Below are 21,346 nucleotides of genomic sequence, written 5' to 3' on the forward strand. Positions count from 1 at the left end.
CAGAGAATCCCTACTTTTTGAAGGCATCATGCTCAGGCCCAATAATCCAGGTAGGATATCCTAAGTTAGAGGTTCTCACTTTGGGGGCCAAAAGGATGCATAATGTATATATCTGGGGACACTTTCAAATGTTAGATTCTTTCCCTCTGGAGACTCTTGTCCACAAGCCCTGTACTTTCTGTACTGCTCTCAACCACACAACTGACAAGAAATTGTCCTCAAGTTCAAGGGGAAGAGATTCTAAAACCTTCCTTCACAGAAAGGCAGCACAGTTGATTAGTGAGGAGTAAGGTTCTGCATGTAGACTATACAGGTTCAAATCATACCTCATTCTCACACCCAGTGAGTCTGGAAAAATTAGTTTTCCTCACTGAGTTGTAGTTTCCACAACAGTCAAATGGGAGTAAAAGAAAATCCCTCACAGGGCAGTTGTGAGAAGTAAGTGAAATGAAGTCTGTAAGTACATAGCTCAGTGCCTAACAGATAATGTGGACTTAGTATCATCTACCTTGTACTGAATACTGAAAATGGTCCAAAGTAAACAAAACACTGAAAATAAATCAGTCTTTATAAATATGCATGCTCAAAATCATCCACTAAAACTCCTAGCCTTCATGAGACAATGAAAACAAACAATTTTATCCCATATGATTCACACTGAAATGCTAGGACTCTAATTAGACACCCTCATTCCTGCTGGTGCTAACACGTGGTGGTTCCTAGGCTTACTGAGTTAGACCAGGCATCTAGAAATGCAAGACTCAATACAATAACAATAGTAACATCTTTTGTCTACAGATACCTCATCTGGAACAGCTGGGTACTATAGAGATAAGAACAATAAACATTGGTCAGAAATGCTGGATGTGAGCCCTGGCCCTTCCTTGTGATGACAGGAACTTGGGTAATTTGCTTAAACTCTAAGCCTCCATCTTCTCATCCACTAGGATCCTCACTTGACTTCCCTCACTGGATCAACATGAGAATTCCATAAGAAGATACAAACTATCACACACTGCTGGTGGGAGTGTCACTGGGGCACCATCCTGAAGCACAATCTTGGCAGAACTAAGATATTCACAAAAGACACTACAGACAAAGGGCTGATATCCAGGATCTATAAAGAACTCCTCAAACTCAACACTCAAAAAAACAGATAATCATGTCAAAAAATGGGCAGAATAAATGAACAGACACTTCTCCAAAGAAGACATATGAATGGCCAACAAACACATGAAAAAATGTTCACCATTGTTAGCCATCTGGGAGATTCAAATCAAAACCACATTGAGATACCACCTTACACCAGTCAGAATGGCCAAAATTAACAAGACAGTAAACAAGTGTTGGAGAGGTTATAGAGAAAGGGGAACCCTCTTACACTGTTTTGGGAATGCAAGTTGGTGCAGCCACTTTGGAAAACAGTGTGGAGATTCCTTAAGAAATTAAAAATAGAGCTACACTATGACCCTGCAACTGCACTGCTGGGTATTTACCCCAAAGATTCAGATGTAGTGAAAAGAAGGGCTATATTCACCCCAATGTTCATAGCAGCAATGTCCACAATAGCCAAACTGTGGAAAGAGCAAAAATGCCCTTCAACAGACAAATGGATAAAGAAGATATGGTCCATATATTTAGTGGAATATTATGACTTCATCAGAAAGGATGATACAACTTTTGTATCAGCATGGATGGGACTAGAGGAGATTATGCTGAGTGAAATAAGTCAAGCAGAGAGAATCAATTATCATATGGTTTCACTTACTTGTGGAGCATAAGGAATAACACAGAGGACATTAGGAGAAGGAAAGGAAAAGAGAATTGGAGGAAATCAGAGGGGGAGATGAACCACGAGAGACTGTGGACTCTGAGAAACAAACTTAGGGTTTTGGAGGAGAGGGAGGTGGAGGGTTGAATGATCCTGGTGGTATTAAGGAGGACATGTATTGCATGGAGCACTGGGTGTGGTGCATAAACAATGAATCTTGGAACACTGAAAAAATAAAATAAATTTTAAAAAATACTAAAAAGAAGGAGGGGGGTGGGGGTTAGGTGAACCTGGGGGTTGGTATTAAGGAGGGCGCATATTGCATGGAGCACTAGGTGTGGTGCATAAACAGTTTTGGAACACTGAAAAAATAAAATTAAATTTTAAAAAATAAAAATGCACACATAATTGGACACTATAATGGTTGAATGGAGAATGTATCTAAAACAAATATAGAACATGGACTGGAAGAGCATTTGTTAAATACACTAAAACAAGTGCCTCCAGTGAGGACAGGAAATGAGAATAGAGGTAAGGATGAAACAGGATAATAAAATGCATTGAAAAGGGGCTAATTGGACATAATAAAAAATAAAATTTAAATTAAAAAAAAAGAAACAAAGAAAGGTGGCCTGACAGGAAGTGATGACATGAACATGCCATGACTGAAGGAGTGACTCACTCCACTCTGTGCATTTAAGTTTCAACACAGGATTGCAGGAGATAACGTCGTTAGAGCACCTGGTACAGAGCCTGGTAAATGGCAGACATTCAGTTGATTTAAACTGAAAAGGGAAGTGGAATTCTGTAATCAACAGGATATGGAGAATACAAAGAAGGCATACCTGCTAGAAAGAGGGTGGAGAACAAGAAAGAAGGGGCACCCCTCCTACTAGTTCCCTCTGAACCACTTTCCCTTTTCCTAATTCTTCTCAGTCACCCCTTCAACTGTCTTTGGAGGCTCCTGTAGTTGGCACTAAGGATGTTTCTCCCACGTTTTTCTCTCTGGGAACCATCACCAGCCAACTCCCACTCAACAAAGACCACAACAGTGGTTCTCAAGATTTGCTCAATCACAGACCTCTCTGAGGTTGGTCACTTCAAAAAAAATGTCATATATACTTCTGAAATCCATCCATGTATCCAAAGCAGGAATCTTAGAGGAGGATAATCTGAATTGCAGGGTCAGAGACTGGTAATACTTGATAATATCTGTTTCCTTCAACTGTATTGTGCAGGGTGGTTCTTGTGCTCTTCCCACTTTTTACTGAAGATGAGGGAAAGTAGGCCTACAGAAAAAATATCAAGATAGCAGAGAAACAACCCAAAGAACAAAACATCTGGGAATTAAATAATCATGTTTTGACTCCAGCAGATGCAGACAGAACAAACAAATGAACAACCAAACATATAGAAGAGAAAGCACACCCATGATTGGAATCCCGAGAGAGCCTTCCACAAGTCTAGTCTATAACAACACAGAGAAACATTATCCTCAAATGCCATGTTCAGATATACCCATTCTCATGTAATAATCTGCAATTATTCCAGTGGTTTCTATTCAGTCCAAACTCTCTGACCCAGCTGTCAGAGCCCTGCCTTAATTCTCTCCCTACCCTCAGATACATCACCTCCTTCCTAACTCAGCGCCTCACATCCTGACTTACCCTGCCTGGGATGAGCCCATGTCCTGGGTAAGTGAACTGCCCTGCCAGGGATGCCCTCCTCACTCCTTTCTGCCCAGTCTTGACCCTGCAGCCTCTCTCAGCCCTATTCTACAACATTTCTTGCATCTAGGAAGCCTTTCCAAAGCCATCCTAACCGATCCCCCTCTCCAGCCTTCCTCCCCTTCCCACTAGCACTTACTGCCCATCCTGAAGGTCAGCTGAAACTAATTTTCCCTATCTGTCAGCTGGTGCCCTGAGTGTGTTCCTCAAATTCCTGTATAGTCTACTAGCTTCCAGAGGGCAGGGCCAGGATCTAAATGCCTCCTCATTCTGGATTCCGCACTCCTATCTCAAAGCCTCCCTACACAGGACAAGGGTCTGCTCCTAATTGTAGTAAGCAACCAAAAGAGGCATTTAGGACCGAAAAAATTAATATATAGATGTATCGAATAACTACTATAACTTGAGATTCCTTGAAGAAATGTTTTGTTTTGTTCTGTTCTGTTCTGTTTTTGAAAGAGAAAAATAGCCAAAGAGAGGTATAAACCAGAGACTAGAACATACACCATCATGTATTTCAAGAGTGTCCTGAGGACATTTCCTCATGAGGGACCTGGGTCTATGAATCTGTTTCATTGGAAAACAGTCTCTCCCAAAAGTGCTTGCTCAGGGAATGTGCTTAAAGAAATGCAGACAAGAGCCAGGGAACATGAAGCCAGCTTGTATGGATTCCATAATGCCCCTGGAGCTCCTTCCCTCCCACCTCCTCCTTGTGTTTCTCTCAGTCTCTGAGCTCCTTCCAAACTCCAAAACAAAAGTTCCATCTCATGTTTCCTGAGTGAACTTCTGTCAAGTCCAACAATCCATTTCCTGAAGAGCAGGCTGTCTTGCTTTCCCAGCCAGCCCCACCCACTCTCCTTAGTCTTGCAGGTCATTGTGCTCACTCCTCTGTCTCTAAGAATGGTACTGACCTCACTCTGGATCCTCCCTTTTCAAAACGTTTTTCCAAGGCAGTAACTTCCACTGGTTTCCATGGTAGGGAGTTAATACTCCAGCCAATCAGGAAGTTGGCCTGTGGCCTCTACTGAATAGCTTCAGAGACAATTTGGATATCAATTGCTTTGCTAGAAGTTTGGTGAAGACTTGAGAGGAAGGCTCATGATGCCACTAAATAATCATTTTCAATTTCTCAAAATTTTAGAGAGATGGACTGTAAACACAACATCTCCAGAGATTATATTAATCCTCTAAATCCAACCACAGCTCTTTCTTGATCCCACAGTGAATACTCTTGTCCTCCTTAAAATTTCAAGACAAGAAGCTCCAGAGTCATTGGAGTCAGTGGCTCCAAAACAAAAAAGTATAAAGTCTTTTGAATAGTTGGGCTTCCCCAGAGTTTCTGAAGTCCTAACTCAAGCAGCCCTAGACTCTGGTAGGGAACAGTCAGACATAAAAGAATAGAGGTTTTGAGTTCAGGGCGAGAGTTTGAAATAGCAGTAAGTGTAGTGCATGTGTAACCAGCACTTCCATCATGGAAACAGTTCAGAAAAACGTAGGAAACAGTAAACAGAATGAAAGCCCCCATGAAAACTGGGACTAAGTCTCATGTTCAAGAGTAAAAAAAATAGTTTACAAAATCAAATGAAATATGTAATTTTCACATTTTCTTTTTTGTTTGTGCCTTGCCTAGAAGAGTGTGTCCAAATATGGTCTGTCATTTATTAATTCAACAAATAAATTGCTCCCTATTTATTTAGTACTATGGATAAAGCAAAGAAAAACAAACCTCCTCCACTCATGTTGTTTATATTTTTTCAATAGGAAGCAAAAAATAAACTCATTAGTAATAAATGTGTGTGTGTGTGTGTGTGTGTGAGATTTGCAATCAGTGCTACAGAGAAAAGGAAAGCAAGCAAATTTTAGGATGTGCTCACAGTGGGTGTTGTGACTTTAAAATGGGTGGTCCAAGACACACTCCTCTTCACATTATTGTGCAACCCTCTCCACCATCCATCTCCAGAACTTGTTCCTCAGCTGAAATTCTATATCCATTAAGCAGTAGCTCCCCATTCATCCCTTTCCACAGGCCCTGTCAACCACCATTCTACTTTGAGTTCCTATGAATTTGACCAACCAAGGTACCTCACATGAGTGGAATCATACAATATCATCCTTTTGTGACAGGCTTATTTCACTTGGCATAATGTCTTCAAGGTTCATTCATATTGTAGCTGATGTCAAAATATCCTTCCTCTTAAAGGCTGAATAATATTCCATTGTGTGTACATCTCACATCCAGGTTATCTGTTTATCCACAGATGGGCATGCTGGTTATTTTAACTATTGGCTGTTATGAAAAATGCTGTTATGAATATGGTATACATGTATCTTTTTGAGGCTCTGCCTTCAATTCCTTGAGATATATACCCAGAAGTAGGATTGCTGGATCACATGGTAATTGTATATGTAATTTTTTGAGAAGTCACCTTACTGTTTTTCTACAGTGGCTGCCCCATTTTACATTCCCACCAGCAAAGCACAAGTCTTCTATTTTCCCCACCTCCTCACCAACACTCATTATCCTCTCTTTTCTTAATAGCAGCCATTGTAATGAGAGTGACAAGGCCCTTGGCTGGTTTTGAGAAATAACAAGGAGTCCTGTGGGGCCAGGACACAGTGAGTGATGCGAAAGCAGTAGGGGGTGAAGTCAGAGAGAAAGAAGGAACCCAGATCCTTCACAGAGGGTCTGAGAATCACTGTGAGGACTTTGGCTGCTACTCTGGGTGTGATGGAAATCCTAGAAAAACTGAGAGCTGCACATGCTGTATACCAATTTTCATATTCCTCGAACTAAGTATTGGGGCTAAGGAAAGCCCTCCTCCAGAGTTTGAAAAGAAGGCTTGGAAACAAGTTACACAGACCTCTCAGTAGATGTCTGGTGCTTCTGACCACATGATGAGGACTGAACAAACTGTGTGCTTCCATATGCTTCCCTCCCTAGATGCCAAAGAAGAAATGCCATATAGCCACCCATGGGACAGTAACATGACAAAATGCTTTCACTGAAGCTATTCACTGTCTGTATTATCTCTGGGCAGGACTCCATCACTTGAAAATCAAACAAAAGTCATTTTAGTATTATCCACTATTTTAGGTTATGCCCCCTGGTATTGTGGATAATCAAGAGCTGACATGGAGATAAACAGTGCTTTTTTCTGGAATTTGGTGAAATTGAGGACTGCAAAGACATGAATAGGTAGACTCTCAGAAAGGGGACAGAAACCATGTGAATCAGGCACCCACAAGTGCAGAATTAAATAGATGATTCCAGACCCAAGCCCCAGATGCCTCAGAAAGGACTGTCAGAAATGTCTGAAATATTCAGAGCTAGAGAGAAACAGATCCTCAAAGCGAAGCCTGAAAACACTTTTCTGTGAGGCAAAAAATACCCCGCATAAACTCACTTCCCCTGGGCAACAGGGATGAAAGCTTCTACAACCAAACAGAAGTCCAAGGAGTTTTACAGTTGCTCAACAACAGATACTCTGGAGTGAATGGCTGGCCAAACACCAAATATAAATGTTAGAAAATATATGCTTATGTGTGTGGAGGGGAGTGGTAGGAGATGGAGGGTAGAGAAGGACAGAATCATGCGCTGTCCCAATAGGGAAAGGAGGACAGACAGAAGTCAGTTTTCACTGTGGCATACTTAGGATTCAAATGTGGGTTAGGGGAGGGAAGAATAGTAAAATCTAGAAACTGAAATAACTAATTTCTCTCAGCAAGGTGATAGGCTATGGACTCCTGATTTCTGTGTGCTGTTTCTTTCCAGCTGAGGACCACCTTTTTCATCCTCCACTCTCAATATAGTATGATCACAACACACCCCCAGGGTAAAGAGACTCCACAGTTTGCCTCACATGATATTCCCCATCTTATTTCCCTTTTCTATGGGCTCTTTATAGAGGCCTTGGATTACCTTCAACCTTCAAACAGGTATTATAAAAATGGGACTATAATATAGGAGAAGGCTGCTCATTCTCCTTTCCTCAAGTAGGAAAATTACAGACCTAAGTAGCAGTGAAAGTCTAATGTCATTCATCATTTATTCTTTCAATAAATATTAAGCACTTTCTAAATGCCAATCTTGGGCATTTAGTACACTGATGCTATGTACACAATAGAGAGGAAAAAGATGTGTTCCCTACCTACATGGTACTAATTCTGTTTGACAATATTCTTATGTAATATTCCTGCCCAAAATATGTAACCTGAATCAAACAATAAAAATCAATGAGTCTAGGTTTATTCCTAGGTATCTTACGGTTTTTGAACATCAGTACTCTGAAAACTATAGAACACTTATGAAAGAAATTGAAGAGGATACAAAGAAATGGAAAAATAGTCCATTCTCATGGATTGGAAGAACATTGTCAAAATGTCTATACCACCCAAAGCCATCTACACATTTGAGGCAATCCCTATCAAAAGGCCACCAGCATTTTTCACAGAGCTAGAACAAAGAATCATAAAATGTGTATGGAACCACAAAAGACCCCAAAGAGGGTTGGCTCAGTTGGTTAAGTGGCTGCCTTCAGCTCAGGTCATGATCCCAGCATCCTGGGATCAAATCCCATATTGGGTTCCTTGCTTGGCAGGGAGCCTGCTTCTCCCTCCGTCTCTGCTTGCCATTCTGTCTGCCTGTGCTCCCTTGCACTCTCTCTCTCTCTCTGACAAATAAATAAATAAAATCTTAAAAAAGAAAGAAGCCAAAGAGTCAAAATAGTCTTGAAAACAAAAAAGCAAAGATGGAGGCATCACAATTCTGGACTTCAAGCTATATTGCAAAGCCATATTCACCAAGAGAGTATGGTACTGGCACAGAAACAGACACCTAGATCAGTGGGACAGAACAGAAAACCCAGAAATGGACCCACAACTCTATGGTCAACTAATCTTCAATAAAACAGGAAAGAAGATCCAGTGGAAAAAAGACAGTCTCTTCAACAAATTGTGTTAGGAATACAGACAGAAACATGCAGAAGAATGAAACTGGACCACTTTCTTCCTCCACACACAAAAAATAAAGTCAAAATGGGTGAAGGACCTAAATGAGAGACAGAAAACCACCAAAATCCTAGGGAAGAACACAGGTAGTAATCTCTTTGACTTCAGGCATAGCAAAATCTTACAGACACATCTCCAAAAGCAAAGGGGAAAAAACAAAAATGAATTATTGGGGGTTCATCAAGATAAAAAGCATTTTCACAGCAAAGGAAACAATCAACAAAATTAAAAGACAACCTACAGAATGGAAGAAGATATTTGCAAAGGACAAGTCAGATAAAGGTTAGTACCAAAAATCTATGAAGAACTTCTCAAACTGAACACCCCAGAAATAAATAATCCAATTAAGAAATGGACAGAAGACATGAACAGACATTTTTCCAAAGAAGACATTCAGATGGCTAACAGATGCATGAAAAGATGCTCAGTATCACTCACCCTCAGAGAAATACAAATCAAAACCATGATGACATACCACCTCACACCTGCCAGAATGCCTAAAATCAACAACAGAAAAGAACATGGAGAAAGGGGACCCTTCTTACACTTGATGGGAATGAAAACTAGTGCAGCCACTCTGGAGAGCAATATGGAGGTTCCTAAAAAAAAAAAATTAAAATTAGAACTACCATTTGATCCTGCAATTGTATTACTGGGTATTTACCCAAAGGATAAAAAAATACTGAGTCAAAGGGGAACTCACACCTGATGTTTATACCAACATCATTAACAATAGCCAAATTTCAATCAACTGATTATATATATATGTATATAAAATCAGTTGATTGAAATTTGGCTATATATATATATATATATATCCATCTTCTTTAATCTATATATCTATATCTGTCTCTCTCTATATATATACATATATATATATTATTCTTTCATTGCCACATACCATTTCTCCTTCCTCTATCGTCTACACATCTTTCATTCATATATCATAATCACATCATTCATTCATAGAATGAATCACATCATTCATTCATAATCATCATTCACTCATGTGTATATTCATCAACTGATGAATGGATAAAGAAGATGGAGGTTTATTTGTGTGTGTGTGTGTGTGTGTGTGTGTGTGTGTACACACACAATGGACTATTACTCCTACATCAAAAAGAAGGAAATCTTGCCATTTTCAATGATGTGGATGGAACTAGAGCTTACCATCCTAAGGGAAATAAGTCAGTCACAGAAATAGACCATATGATTTCACTCATATGTAGGATTTAACAAACAATACATATGTACATAGGGGAAGGGAAAGAAAAATAAAATAAGATGAAAACAGAGAGAGAGAGGCAAACCATAAAAGACTTTTAATGACAGAAAACAAACTGAGGGTTTGCTGGAGGAAGGTGGGTGGGGGAATGGGCCAAGTGGATGATGGGTTTAAGGAGGGCACTTAGGATGAGCAGTGGGTGTCAGATGTAAGGGATGAATCACTATATGAATCACACCTATATATGAATCACACCTGAACCCAATTTTACCATATGTCTTAACTAACTAGAAACTAAATAAAATCTTGAACTTAAAAAAATGATCAGCCTATAAAACAATTTTCCACAGAAAGTTGACTTTCTATAAAACAACTGACCTGTATGTTCAAAACTGTCATTGTCAGGAATGGCAGGCTGAGGAACTGTTGCAGAGTAAAGGAGAAGAAAGAGACATGGCAATGAGATGCAATGCAGGGCCCTGCATCAGGGATCAGGGAGAATAGTTGCACCTAGATCAGGGAGAATAATTGGTAAACTTTGCATATGGACCATATATTTCTCTCTCTCTCTCTCTCTCTCTCTCTCACACACACACACACACACACACACACACACAAACACACACACACATTGGAGAGAGCAAGCAAATGTACCAAAATATTAACAACTGCTCAACCTCATTGAAAGATAAAGGGGTGTTAATGCTACTCTTCTTGCAACTTTCTATAGGTTTGATATTTGTCAAAATGAAAAGGTAGTAAGAAAACAACAATATCCCAGTAGTAAAGGTTATGGTTTCTCCTTCCCTAAATGTCCTTTATAAACAAACGTGCCATCATGTTTGGTTGGAACTAAATACCACCCAGAATGATCTAGCCCCAAATCAGGAACATTAGATCAGAGGAGTGAGTGAGAAGATAGGTCTCCCTTGGCTTTGATTTACAACCAAATTTCTCAGCAAGCAAACATTCCTGGAAAAAAACTACAACCATGGCTCATCTTAGTATACTTATAAAATTTCTATCCTTGGGGCACCTGGGGGGCTCACTCGGTTAAAGTTCTGCTTTTGGCTCAGGTCATCATCTCAGTTTCCGGGAACCTAGACCTGTGTCGGGCTCCCTCTCTCCCTGCCCCTAATTATGTTCTTGTTCTCTCTCTCTCTCTCAAATAAAATCTTTTAAAAAATTAAAATATATAAAAACTCTATCATCTTATTTTAATTTTGTTAGACAACACAAACTAATACACCAGGGTCCAGCACTTGGACACTGGAGGCACTGGGGAACATGTGCAGAGGCTGGAGGCAGAGAAAAATGGTATCTGGCAAATAGGGGTACCAGGAATATGTTCAATGTTTAGGGATCCATGGACAGAGGGCTGAAAGAGAACCAGAATTTATGAGCTCCAAGTAGTGCACAGATATTTCACTTAACCCCCATACCAACCCAATGACATAGGTATTATTATTCTACTATACAAACTGAGAAGTTAAACAACTGTCCCAAGCTCCTACAGCCAGTTAAAACAAGAGCCGGAATTTGACCTTGGTTCTTTGTTACATCAAAGACCATGTTCTGGGGCACCTGGATGGTTCAGGGGTTAAGGCCTCTGCCTTCGGTTCAGGTCATGATCCCAGGGTCCTGGGATCAAGCCCCGCATGGGGCTCTCTGCTCAGTGGGGAGCCTGCTTCCTCCTCTCCCTCTCTGCCTGCCTCTCTGCCTACTTGTGATTTCTGTCTGTCAAATAAATAAATAAAATCTTTAAAAAAAAAAAAAAAAGACCATGTTCTTTCTCCTGCAGCACCTTCTCTCCAGAAAGAGTCAAGACTTCAGGACATAGCTAATAAAGGAGTATTTGAGCCAGTTCTTCTCTTTGTGACCAGGCCACCATCTGTCAGTGTCTTTCCTCTCATCCCACATACATAGTGATGGGCCAGAGCTAGAAGTACCGGGTTCATGAAATCTGAAAGTTCCATCTAAACCATATCCTGCTAAAGTCTAAACCAAATCTGGGATCACAATGTCTTCAGACCATCCTTTTAGATGCCAAGGACGATTTTAAAGCATCCCTGTACCTATTCCAATAGTCCCCACATACAATTTTATAGCTAATTGTAATTCCTGCCCACAACTTGAGACCATTTCCAGTTGCTTGGTTTTTAGTTGAAATATAAGATAATAGGTCTCTAGATGCCAAATCGAAGACATCCTCCTGGACTAAAAATGGGCATTAGTGTTCCCCATTGTGACCCATGTCCGAGACCAGCACTGAGCACACAGCACCTAGAGCATTGTTAAGATTTATTGATCAAGGAGGAGAGTCCAAGATGGTAGAGGGGTAAGAGACCTTAATTTTGTCTGGTCCCAGGAATTCAGCTAGATAGCTATCAAATCATTCTGAACCCCTGGAACTCAACTGGAGATCTAAGAAAAGAATAGCTGCAACTCTACAAATAGAAAAGTGACCACTTTCTGCAAGGTAGGAGGTATGGAAAAGGGAATCCAAGGGAATCTATGGGAAGACAGACTCATGGAGGGGAGGGAGCCTCCATCAGCTGGCTACCAGCAACTGACAGCGCAGAGGATCACAAAATCTGAAATTTTAGAAATCTGCTCTGGGGAACAACATTCCTCAGGCTGCTAAGCAGGGGAACCCTTGCTGTGACAGTGTGGACTCAGGATCCTGGGGTCACAGGAAGACCAGGGGTGCCTGAGTGCAGCCGAGGTCCCAGGTACTAGAGCAAGGAAGTCAGCTGCAAAGAGTGGGATCTCAGCTCAGGGCTCACATAAACCACAAATTGTGGCACAGTCGGGCAACTGCTCCCTACAGGGGCCCAACAAGTAGCAGGGAAGGCAAGACCCACTTTGCTCCCCTGGGAGTAGTGTGAGTCCCAGGAGAAGTCTACAGGGTTTGGAGACTAGAAACATGGTCATGAGACTGAGATAGAAATGCTCAGACACAGGCTGGGTGAGTATGGATTGCAGCCAGAGACCAGGGAGAGAGGAGTGACTGACTGCTTTTCTCTGAGGGCTCATGGAGGATTGAGGTCCTGAACTTTTGGCACCAGGCCAGAAATTGGGAGGCCACCATTTTCATTCTCATCCTCTAAAGCAGGTGGAAAGCCTTCAGGGAACAAAAGCCACAGAGAGCAAACAGAGCAGATCACTTAGCCTGGCCCCCTCACAAGGGCAGTACAATTCTGCCTGAGGCCAAGACTCCCCCAAGAAGATCAGCAAGAAGATGCAGCCAAGACCAAGTTTACCAATCAATGAGAACTGCAAAACTCTAGCACTAGCAGAATTCAACACATGGAATTCATGACTTTTTTCCAATGATTCTTTCATGTTTCAATTTTATTTTTTTTTATTTTTTCTTTCCCTTTTCAACCAACTTCTTATTTTATCAACTACTTTTTTAAGTCTTTTTTAATTTTCATTTTTACAGTTACACTCTATTCTTTCATTGTATTTAATCTTATTTTTGTGTGTATATATATATTTTTTTCCTTTCTTTACAATTTTGAGATACAGTTTCTTCTAACAGACCAAAATACACCCAAAATCTAGTGTATGGTTCTGGTTCTATTCACTGTCTAATCAGATTCTCTTTCTTGTTGTTGTTGTTGTTGTTGTTCTTTTTTTTTTTTTTCTTGTTCTTCCTTTTTAAAATTTTTTCTTTGTTTTATTTTATTAAAGTCTTTTTTAATTTTAAACTTTTTAAAAAGATTTTATTTATTTATTTGACAGAGAGAGAGAGAGATTACAAGTAGGCAGAGAGGCAGTCAGAGAGAGAGGACGAAGCAGTCTCCCTGCTGAGCAGAGAGTCCAATGTGGGGCTTGATCCCAGGACCCTGAGATGAGGGTCCAAGCTGAAGGGAGAGGCTTAACCACTGAGCCACACAGGCACCTCAATTTTCATCTTTACAGTTACAGTCTATCCTTTCAATGTATTTAATTTTATTTTTGTATATAGGAGTTTTTCTTTCCTTACAATTTTGAGATGTATTTTCTTCTAACAAACTGACCAAAATACACTCAGGTCATAGTGTATTCCTCTCTTCAGTTCCCCTGTCTGTTTATATCCCTTCCTTTGTTGTTGTTTATTTTTTCTAGTCTTTTTTTTTATATCAGCCAAACTGAGTTTTATTTTTCTTAATTAAATTTTATTTTCTCAGTGTTCCAAGATTCATTGTTTATGCACCACACCCAGTGCTCCATGCAATACATGCCCTCCTTAATACCCACCACCAGGCTCACCCATCTCGCCATCCTTCCCTTCCAAAACCCTAGTATGTTTCTCAGAGTCCACAGTCTCTCATGGTTCATCTCTCCCTCCAATTTCCCCCAACTCACTTCTCTCCATTTCCCCATGTCCTCTGTGTTATTTCTTATGCTCTACAAGTAAGTGAAACTGTATGATAATTGACTTTTTCTGCTTGACTTATTTTCTTGTCTTTTAATATCCAGTTTTATAGTTATACTCTACACATACATTTTTTTTTCTTTCTTTACAACTTTGGGATCTAGTTTTCTAAAAACCAAAACAAAATACACACAGAATCCAGAGTATTGCTTTATTCTGCTCACCAGTTTGGTCATATTCACTCCCTTTTTTTCTTTTCCCCAGTTTCAGGTCCTGTCTTATTTGTTTAGTGTATATTTCTCTGGGATAGTTGTTGCCACTTTTAATACATTGTTCACTTGTTCATCTATTGTTCTCTGGACAGAATGAAAAGATGGAAAAAACATGAAAAAAGAGAACAAGAGGAAGTACTGACACCCAGTGACCTAATCAATATAGACATACATAGGATGTTGGAACTAGAGTATCAGAATAATGATTATACAGATACTAGTTGAGCTTGAAAAGTATAGAAGACATTAGAGAATCCCTTTCTGGAGAAATAAAAGAACTAAAATCTAACCAAGTCGAAAGAAAAAAAGCCTGCTAATGAGATGCAAGTAAAAATGGAGGCTCTACCTGCTAGGATAAATGGGGCAGAAGAGAGAACTAGGGATGTAGAAGACCAAATGATGGAGAATAAAGAAGCTGAGAAAAAGATAAACAACTACTGGATCACAAGGGGAGAATTTGAGAGATAAGTGATACCATAAGATGAAACAATATTAGAATGATTGGGATCCCAGAAGAAGAGGAAAGAGAGAGAGAAGCAGAAGGGTTTTTTGTTTTTGTGAGTTTTTTAAAAAGATTTTTCATTTACTTACTTGACAGAGAGAGATCACGAGTAGGCAGAGAGGCAGGCAGAGAGAGAAGAGGAAGCAGGCTCCCCACTGAGCAGAGAGCCCAGTGTGGGCCTCGATCCCAGAACCCTGTGATCATGACCTGAGCCGAAGGCAGAGGCTTAACCCACTGAGCGACCCAGCTGCCCTGAGAAGCAGAAGGTATGTTGAAGCAAATTACAGTGAAGAACATCCCTAATTTGAGGAAGGAAAAGGCATCAAAATCCAGAAGGCACAGGGAACTCCCCTCAAAATCAATAAAAATAGGTCACCACTCTGAAATATAATAGTGAAATTTACAAATCTCAGAGACAAAGAGAAAATCCTGAGAGCAGCTTGGGATAAGAGGTCAGTAACATACAAGGATAGAAGCAATAGACTGGCAACAGAGCTATCCACAGAGAACTAGCAGGCCAGAAATGACTGGCATGATATATTCAGGATGCTAAATGAGAAAAACATCCAGCCAAGAATACTTTATCCAGCTACGATTTCATTGAAAAGAGAAGGAGTGATAAAAACCCTCCAGGACAAACAGAAACTAAAAGAATTTGTGATCACCAAAACAGCCCCACCAGAAATATTGAAAGGGGTCCTCTAAGCAAAGAGAGCCCAAAAGTAACGTAGACCAGAAAGGAACAAAGACAATATACAGTAACAGTCACCTTACAGGTACTACAATGGTACTAAATTCATATCTTTTGATAGTTACTCTAAATGCAAATAGGCTAAATGCCCTAATCAAAAGACATGGGGTATTAGACTGGATTTAAAACAACAACAACAACACCAAGATCCATTGATATGCTGTCTGCAAGAGACTTATTTTAGACCCAAAGACACCTCCAGATTGAAAGTGAGGGAGTGTCCATTGTGCTAATGGACATCAAAGGGAAGCTGAGGAGGCAATCTTTATATCAAAAAATTAGATGTTAAACCAAAGAATGTAATAAGATATGAGGAAGAACACTATATCATAGTTAAACAGTCTATCCAACAAGAAGATCTAAAAATTGTAAATATTTCTGCCCCCAACATGGGAACAGCCAAATATATAAGCCAATTAATAACAAAATCAAAGAAACACATCAATAATAACACAATAATAGTATAAGACTTTAACACTTCCCTCACTGCAATGGACAGATCATCTAAGTAGATCAACAGGAAATAAGGGCTTTGAATGACACACTGGACCAGATGGACTTCACAGGTATATTCAGAACATTCCATCCTAAAGCAACAGAATACACACTCTTCTTTAGTGCACGAGGAACATTCTCCAGAATAGAACACATACTTGGTCACAAATCAGGTCCCAAGTGGTACCAAAAGATTGGGATAATTCCCCGTATATTTTCAGACCACAGTGCTTTGAAACTGAAACTCAATCACAAGAGGCAAGTTGGAAAGAACTCAAATACATGGAGGCTAGAGAGCATCCTGCTAAAGACTGAATGGGCCAAGCAGAAAATTAAAGAAGAATTGAAAAAATTCATGGAAACAAATGAAAATGAAAACACAACTGTTCAAAATCTTGGGGATGCAGCAAGGCACTCCTAGAGGGAAGTGTATAACATAAAAGACTCTCTCAAGAAGCAAGAAAGTTCTCAAATACACAACTTAACCTCATACCTAAAGGCGCTGGAGAAAGAACAGCAAATAAAGCCTAAACCCAGCAAGAGAAGAGAAATAATTAAGATTAGAGCAGAAACCATGAAATAAAACTAAAAGAGCAATAAAACAGATCAACAAAAGTAGGAGATGGTTCTTTGAAAGAACTTAAAAAGATTGGTAAAACCCTGGCCAGACTTATCAAAAAGAAAAGAGAAAGGACCCAAATAAATAAAATCATGAATGAAAGAAGAGAGATCACAACCAACACCAGAGAAATACAAACAATTATAAGAACACATCATGAGAACTCTATGCCAACAAATTAGGCAATCTGAATGAAATGGATGCATTCTTAGAGATGTATGAACTACCAACACTGAACCAGGAAGAAATAGAAAACCCAAACAGACCCATAACCAACAAGGAAATTAAAGCAGTCATCAAAAATCTCCCAAACAGGAGTCCAGGGCCAGATGGCTTCCCAGAGGAATTCTACTAAACATTAAAGAAGAAATAATACATATTCTTCTGAAGCTTCTATTTCAAAAAAATAGAAATGGAAGAAAAACTTCCAAGCTCTTTTATGAGTCCAGCATTACCTTGATCCCAATACCAGACAAAGATCCCACCAAAAAAGGAGCATTAAAGACCAATATCACTGATGAACATGGATGCAAAAATTCTCACCAAAATATTAGCCAATGGGATCCAACAGTATGATAAAAAGATTATTTACCATGACCAAGCAAGACTTATTCCTGGGCTGCAAGGATGGTTCAACATCCACAAATCAATCAATGTGATACACGACATAAATAAAAGAAAGGGCAAGAACCATAGGATCCTCTCAATAGATGCAGAAAAACCATTTGACAAAGTACAGCATTCTTTCTTAATTAAAACTCTTCACAGTGTAGGGATAGAAGGAATATGCCTCAATGTCATAAAAGCCATCTATGTATGCCCAGAGTGAACATCATTCTCAGTGGGGAAAAATTGAGAGCTTTTCCCCCAAAGTCAAGAACACAGCAGGAATGTCCACTATCAGTACCACTATTGAACATAGTACTAGAAGTCCTAGTCTCAGCAATCAGACATGAAAAAGAAATAAAATGCATCCTAATTGACAAAGAAGAAGTCAAACTCTCAATCTGAGCAAATGACATAATGCCTTATGTGGAAAACCCAAAGACTCCATCCCAAAATTGCTAGAACTCATACAGGAATTTAAAAAAATGGCAGGATATAAAATCAATGCACAGAAATCAGTAGCATTCCTATACAGAAACAATGAGACAGGAGAAAAGAAATTAAGGAGTTGATCCCATTTACAATTGCACCCAAAACCATAAGATACCTAGGAGTAAACCTAACCAAAGAGGCAAAGGATCTGTACTCAAAAAACTATAGAACACTAATGAAAGAAATTGAGGAAGACACAAAGAAATGGAAAAATATTACACACTCATGAATTGGAAGAACATACATTGTTAAAATGCCTATGCTACCTAGAATAATCTACACATTCAATTCAATCCCTAGCAAAATATCATCAACTTTTTTGACAAGACTGGAACAAATAATCCTAAAATTTGTTCAGAAACAGAAAAAACCCTGAATAGTGAAAGCAATGTTGAAAAAGAAAACCAAACCTGGTGGCATCAAAGTCTTGGACTTCAAGCTCTGTTACAAAGCTGTAATCATCAAGACAGTATGGTACCCACACAAAAACAGACACATAGATCAATGACAGAAAATAGAGATCCCAGAAATGAACTCTTGGCTCTATGGCCAACTAATCTTTGCAAAGCAGGAAGGAATATCCAATGGAAAAAAAGACAGTCCCTTCAACAAATGGTGCTGGAAAATCTGACAGCTACATGTAGAAGAATGAAATTGGATCATTTCCTTATACCATCCACAAAAATAGACTCAAAATGGATGAAAGACCACAATGTGAGACAGGAGTCCTCAAAATCCTTGAGGAGAACACAGGCAGCACCCTCTGTGCCCTCGGCTGTGGCAAGTTCTTGATAGAGACTTCTCCAAAGGCAGGGAAACAAAGGCAAAAATGAGCTATTGAGACCTCATCAAGATAAAACTTTTGGGGTGCCTGGGTGGCTCAGTGGGTTAAGCCTCTGCCTTTGGCTCGGGTCATGGTCTCAGGGTCCTGGGATCAAGCCCTGCATCAGGCTCTCTGCTCAGTAGGGAGCCTGCCCCCCCCGCCTCCCTCTCTGCCTACTTATGATCTCTCTCTCTCTCTGTGTCAAATAAATAAACAAAATCTTTTTTAAAAAGGATAAAAACTTTTGTACAGCAAAGGAAAGAGTTGACAAAACCAAAAACAACTGACAGTATGGCAGAAGATTCTTGCATATGACATATCAGGTAAAGGGGTAGTATCCAAAATCTATGAAGAACTTATCAAACGCAACACCCAAAGAATGAATAATCCAATCAAGAAATGGTCAGAAGACATGAACAGACATTTCTCCAAAATAGACATACAAATGACCAACAGACACATGAAAAAATGCTCAAAATCACTCATCATCAGAGAAATAGAAATCAAAACCACAATGAGATACCACCACACAGCAGTCAGAATGGCTAAAATTAACAAGTCAGGAAACAACAGATGTTGAGGATGTGGAGAAAGGGGAATCCTCCTATACTGTTGGTAGGAATGCAAGCTGATACAGCCACTCTAGAAAGAGCATGGAGGTTCCTCAAAAAGTTGAAAATAGAGCTACCCTATGACCTAACAATTGCACTACTGGTATTTACCCCAAAGATATAAATGTAGTGATCCAAAGGGACACCTGCACCCGTGATCATAGCAGCAATGTCCACAATAGCCAAATAATGGAAAAAGTCCAGATATCCATTGACACTTGAATGGGATAAAGAAGATGTGGTCTATATGTATGTGTACACACATGAATATATACCACACATGTGGTCTATATGTATGTGTACACACACACACACAATGGAATATTGCGTAGGCATCAAAAATGCTATCTTGAAACTAGAAGGTATTCTGCTAAGTGAAATATATCAATCAGAGAAACATGATTATCATATGATCTCACTCATACGTGGAATTTAAGAAACAAAATGGAGGATCATATGGGAAGAAAGGAAAAAATGGAACAAGATAAATCCAGAGAGGGACACAAACAATATGAGACTCTAAATCATAGGAAACTGAGGGTTGCTGGAGGGGAGGGGGATGGAGTGTTTGGGTAATTGGGTGGTGGACAGTAAGGAGGGCATGTGATGTAATGAACACAGGGTGTTATATAAAGACTGATGAATCACAGGCCTGTACTTCTGAAACCAATAATACATTATCTGTTAATTAATTGAAATTAAATAAAAAATGTTTAAAAAACATTTATTGATCACTCATAGAAACAATCATAAGGACCAATGGACATCAGGCACCATTATACCTCTTTCTCTCTTTTTGGATCACCTCACCATATTTTTAAAGTTATTAACAAATATGGACTTGACATAAGGAACAATGGCCATTGTGAACATGTTATTCTTATAGGAAGCTCCACAGATAACATAAAGGACTGCCTTTCTATTTTAGTTCCAAACAAAGAAAACCCAAAACATGTCCAGAAACAAAGGGATTGCAAAGCAGCCTCTAAGGACTTCATTCCAAGAAATTACATAAAAGTTTTGAATAAATCTAAGGAATTCCAACTGAAGTCATTGGTTTCAGATATTTGGAGATCACCAACCTAGCCCTCAGTTCAATTCAGCTGACATGAAGTCACATAGACTCTTAGCACTTTGTTCATACTTCTTCTACCTAGTAGGCTCCTGTGGTTTGCAAATACTGCATATCCAGGGCCAGCCGCCTGCTGTACTATTTGGTCCACCCTCCTGTCCCATAACATTGGTAACTCTAACAACAACATGCTCTCACCTCTCACTCAGATTCACCCAGTAGCCATCAGAGAGTGTAGCCCTTCCTTGAAATACGATAAAGCCCTATCACATTCTTCCTGACTGCTACATTACCCCACACAACTGGAGTGGGAGTGTTCTCTACTGACCTTCTGGAAGATGACACTTTGCTCAGGTCTCAAAAAGACACACACAGACACACACTCACGTATAATCACTTCTAAACAGGCAGTTTCTTGTTCTCTATCAAATCCAAACTTCTAAGATCATATTTCTAGGTCTCTCTTTTCACTGTTTTTACCACTTTCCTACTATTAACCTTTTCTGTGGCTCCTGCTTCAACAGGGCAAATCTTTCCCCATATGTGCACATCTTGCTGGCATTACATCAACCCTCACACAGACTTCTCTCTCTCCCTAAAAACACTCTTTCCAAACCCTGTTCAACATGACCCTACTTCCAGAAATGGCTGGCCACACCTACAGATAGATATCAGATCTCTCCAGTGTGCTCCTCTTGCCCCAGCTCTCCCCTCATTAATGTCCAGTGGCAGAACTCAGGGCCTAGAACTCTGCACTGGAAGAAATCCCAGTTAGAGAGGAGGGTAGGAGTAGTACATGGTGAGGTGGAGCCCAGGAACAGAGCTTTCTTTTTAATATAATTTTATTTTATTTTTTCAGTGTTCCAAGATTCATTGTTTATGCACCAAGGAGCAGAGCTTCTGCCTGAGGATGCTTCCAGCTTGCCTCTCCCTCCCCAGCTGAAGCCTGAGGTACAAAGAATTAACTGGCCACAGCCAGGGAAGTACACCCAGGGTTTACAGGAGAG

Source organism: Martes martes, assembly GCF_963455335.1.
Source record: "Martes martes genome assembly, chromosome: 8".
Classification (NCBI taxonomy): Eukaryota; Metazoa; Chordata; class Mammalia; order Carnivora; family Mustelidae; genus Martes; species Martes martes.